This window comes from Lissotriton vulgaris, chromosome 6, assembly GCF_964263255.1.
Source record: "Lissotriton vulgaris chromosome 6, aLisVul1.2, whole genome shotgun sequence".
Classification (NCBI taxonomy): Eukaryota; Metazoa; Chordata; class Amphibia; order Caudata; family Salamandridae; genus Lissotriton; species Lissotriton vulgaris.
Window position 1 is genome coordinate 16,815,632 of NC_141694.1, and position 5,560 is coordinate 16,821,191.

Consider the following 5,560-nt stretch of genomic DNA (forward strand, 5'->3'; position numbering starts at 1 on the left):
CAGAAAGGCAAAATGCCGAGGGATGTAGCAACACCTGATAACCCAACAAGAAACAGATGCATCACACACACGGGGCACATAGTGGACGCGCACAGATGCATCACACACATGGGGCACATAGTGGACACACACAGATGCATCATACACATGGGAGCACAGAGTGGATGCACACAGATGCATCATACACATGGGGAACATAGAGGACGCCCACAGATGCATCACACATGTTGGGCACATAGTGGACACACACAGATGCATCACACACACGGGGCACATAGTGGACGCACAAGGAAGCATCATACACATGGGACACAAAGTGGACCCACACAGATGTATCACACACATGGGGCACATTGTGAACGTGCACAGATGTATCGTACACACAAGACACATAGTGGACACACACAGATGCATCATAAACATGGCGACCATATTGGAAGCACACATATGCATCATACACACGGGCACACAAAGGACGCACACAGATGCATCATACCCATGGGGCACATAGTGAATGCACACAGATGCATCATACACATGGGGCACATATAGAACCCGCCCAGATGCATAAACAGGAGAACCTGACAGTGGAACCTTCTTGCTACCAGCACCTAACCTGCTATCCCTATGCCCGTCTTGTTCTCTCTGTACTTACTGGGTCTGTGTGCACACTGATTTGCACCCACCGTCACATTGCTAGTTCCCTTGGGAACCTAATAGTTCAATCAATCAATCAATCAATCAATCACTGCATTTGTAAAGCGCGCTACTCACCCGGGAGGGTCTCAAGGCGCTGGGGGAGAGGGGTATGTTACTGCTCGAACAGCCAGGTCTTGAGCTGCTTCCTGAAGGAGAGATGGTCTTGGGTTCGCCGAAGGTGGGTGGGGAGGGAGTTCCAAGTCTTGGCTGCCAGGTACGAGAAGGATCTTCCTCCGGCGGTGGCTCTGATGATGCGTGGTACGGTGGCGAGTGCGTGGCTGGTCGATCGTAGCTCAGGTGCACAGGTGCACCACACATCAACATTCAATCAAAAAGAAGAATAGTTATAAAGTCCATATCAAATAGAGACATTCTTCAATTTCTTTCTTTTTTATTCCATTTCCAGTGGATTAAAAAACATTTGTATGACTCTCCACACAGTAAAGCCGACCCGTTTCGTCCTAGTACAGGACTTCTTCAGGGCACTGAATATTGGGTAGGTCAAACGCATCCAAAGGCTAATGAATCACAGGAATTTTATTATAACTAAGATGCGAGCCGTCTGTATCTAGACCACGAACGGATGATGGCTAATGGGAAGATCCCAAACATGAGGATGTCAAACACCGCATTGAGGAGTTGCAATGGGGCTCACATCCAAGTCTTGCAATTGATAATCTCTAAGTTACGCGTGAAGGCCTATAGGTAGGGTAAGCAACTCCACCTGATTAAAGATGAGCATGAAAAATGTCGGTCTACACGATTACCTATAGTACATCATAGCGCAGAAAACGTCCCAAAACAAATATCTTGTGAGTTGGTTGGGATATTAAATGGACAGAAAAACAACAGCTGAAATGAGGCTGTCACAGGCAGGCAAAATGCCGAGGGATGTAGCAACACCTGATAACCCGACAAGAAACAGATGCATCACACACACGGGGCACATAGTGGACGCGCACAGATGCATCACACACATGGGGCACATAGTGGACACACACAGATGCATCATACACATGGGAGCACAGAGTGGATGCACACAGATGCATCATACACATGGGACACAAAGTGGACCCACACAGATGTATCACACACATGGGGCACACAGTGGAAACACAGATGCATCACACACACAGGGCACACAGTGGACTCACACAGATGCATCACACACATGGGGCACACAGTGGACTCACACAGATGCATCACACACACGGGGCACACAGTGGACTCACACAGATGCATCACACACACAGGGCACACAGTGGACACACACAGATGCATCACAAACACAGGGCACACAGTGGACACACAGATGCATCATACACACAGGGCACACAGTGGACGCACACAGATGCATCACACAAACGGACACATAGTGGACGCGCACAGATGCATCACACACACAGCACACATAGTGGATGCACACAGATGCATCACACACACAGGGCACATAAAGGACGCACACAGATGCATCACACATGGGGCACATAGTAGAAGCACACAGATGCATCACACACACGGGGCACACAGTGGACCCACACAGATGCATCACACACACAGGGCACATAGTGGACACACACAGATGCATCACACACACAAGGCACATAGTGGACGCACACAGATGCATCACACACACAGGGCACACAGTGGACTCACACAGATCCATCATACACACAGGGCACACAGTGGACACACAGATGCATCACACACACAGGGCACACAGTGGACACACAGATGCATCATACACACAGGGCACACAGTGGACGCACACAGATGCATCACACAAACGGACACATAGTGGACGCGCACAGATGCATCACACACATGGGGCACATAGTGGACATGCACAGAGGCATCGCACACACGGGGCACATAGTGGACATGCACAGATGCATCATACACACGGGCACAAAGAGGACGCACACAGATGCATCATACCCATGGGGCACATAGTGAATGCACACAGATGCATCATACACATGGGGCACATATAGAACCCGCCCAGATGCATAAACAGGAGAACCTGACAGTGGAACCTTCTTGCTACCAGCACCTAACCTGCTATCCCTATGCCCGTCTTGTTCTCTCTGTACTTACTGGGTCTGTGTGCACACTGATTTGCACCCACCGTCACATTGCTAGTTCCCTTGGGAACCTAATAGTTCAATCAATCAATCAATCAATCAATCACTGCATTTGTAAAGCGCGCTACTCACCCGGGAGGGTCTCAAGGCGCTGGGGGAGAGGGGTATGTTACTGCTCGAACAGCCAGGTCTTGAGCTGCTTCCTGAAGGAGAGATGGTCTTGGGTTCGCCGAAGGTGGGTGGGGAGGGAGTTCCAAGTCTTGGCTGCCAGGTAGGAGAAGGATCTTCCTCCGGCGGTGGCTCTGCGGATGCGTGGTACGGTGGCGAGTGCGTGGCTGGTCGATCGTAGCTCAGGTGCACAGGTGCACCACACATCCATTTCCAGTGGATTAAAAAACATTTGTATGACTCTCCACACAGTACAGCCGACCCGTTTCGTCCTAGTACAGGACTTCTTCAGGGCACTGAATATTGGGTAGGTCAAACGCATCCAAAGGCTAATGAATCACAGGAATTTTATTATAACTAAGATGCGAGCCGTCTGTATCTAGACCACGAACGGATGATGGCTAATGGGAAGATCCCAAACATGAGGATGTCAAACACCGCATTGAGGAGTTGCAATGGGGCTCACATCCAAGTCTTGCAATTGATAATCTCTAAGTTACGCGTGAAGGCCTATAGGTAGGGTAAGCAACTCCACCTGATTAAAGAAGAGCATGAATAATGTCGGTCTACACGATTACCTATAGTACATCATAGCGGAGAAAACGTCCCAAAACAAATATCTTGTGAGTTGGTTGGGATATTAAATGGACAGGAAAACAACAGCTGAAATGAGGCTGTCACAGAAAGGCAAAATGCCGAGGGATGTAGCAACACCTGATAACCCAACAAGAAACAGATGCATCACACACACGGGGCACATAGTGGACGCGCACAGATGCATCACACACATGGGGCACATAGTGGACACACACAGATGCATCATACACATGGGAGCACAGAGTGGATGCACACAGATGCATCATACACATGGGGAACATAGAGGACGCCCACAGATGCATCACACATGTTGGGCACATAGTGGACACACACAGATGCATCACACACACGGGGCACATAGTGGACGCACAAGGAAGCATCATACACATGGGACACAAAGTGGACCCACACAGATGTATCACACACATGGGGCACATTGTGAACGTGCACAGATGTATCGTACACACAAGACACATAGTGGACACACACAGATGCATCATAAACATGGCGACCATATTGGAAGCACACATATGCATCATACACACGGGCACATAGTGGACGCACACAGATGTATCGTACACACAAGACACATAGTGGACACACACAGATGCCGCGTAAACACGGGGCACATAGTGAACACACAGAGATGCATTGTAGACACGGGACACATAGTGGACGTTCACAGATGCATCATACACATTGGGCACATAGTGGACACGCACATATGCATCATACACACAGGGTACAAAGTGGACGCACACAGATGCATCGTACACACAGGAAACATAATGGACGCACACAGATGCATCATACACACTTGACACACAGTGGACGCACACAGATGCATCGTACACACGGGGCACATAGTTGATGCGCACAGATGCATCATATACATGGGTGTTAGAACCGGCTGTCTCTAGTTGGCAGAGGTATACACTTCTGACAAATAGGGACACACCTTTTCTAGTCAGGGCAAGGGGATCACACCCTTTGATAACCCCTGCTCACCCCCTTGGTAGCTTGGCAGAGCAGACAGGCTTATCTCAGAGGCTGTGTGTTAAGCATTTATGACCACATACAGTAATAAAGTGAATACACTACAAATGGAATACACTACAAATGGACTTGACACAGTAGTATTATAAAAATAAGTATTTTTATATAAGGCTTAGCACAAGACCAAATAACGACAAAAATGTACACAATCTTAATAAATACTCTGGGAAGGGAAAAAGGATAGTTCAAAGGTAGTTTCTTCTTTAGCACAAAAGTCTTTAGTATCAAAGCAAATCTTCTTCTTGGAAACACAGTTCTTGGCAACAGGGTAACCCACACGGGGGCTACACAACGTCGAGGCAAAGTTAATCCAAAGGATCGGCGTCGACCGCGAGGAGCGCTACGTCGAGCCCGGAGTCACACGGACACCCAACAACACAGTACCTTTAGGAAAATGAAGCACACGATGATCAGCGGCGTCAAGCAATCCGGCGTCGCGTCTTCGGTGTCGATCAGGCCTCAGCAGGCGTCGTCGTCGATGATGCGGTTGCACAGAGTGAGCAGCGCTCACGGCGTCGAGAGGGCACACAGTTGATGCGATCAGCAGCGGTGCGGACACGAGGTCCCTTGGAGCTGGAGCCGTACTCCCACTCACTGGCGTTGCTGCTGGCGTCGGTCGGGCCCGGCGGCCGGTCGTCGAGGAAGCGGGACACTGGGGCCGTTACCCACTATGTCGAGCTGGATTCGGCGACGTCCGTCGGCGTCGAGGTTGCCGGCTCTTTCAGAGGTGCTGGATTCACAGGTTCCAGCAAATAGCACTTTTAGCAGATGAAGTCCTTTAGCCCTGTGACTTCAGCAGGAGACTGGCACTCTTCCAGTCCTTGGAGATTTTCTTAGAAAGCGTGAGAGTACACACACAGTTCCTCTCTCCTGGTTCCTTGGCAAAAATAAAGAAGCACTGCAGGATTCCCCCCAGCAAACAGCACACTGGCAGAAGGGGTAGGCAAGTCCTCAGA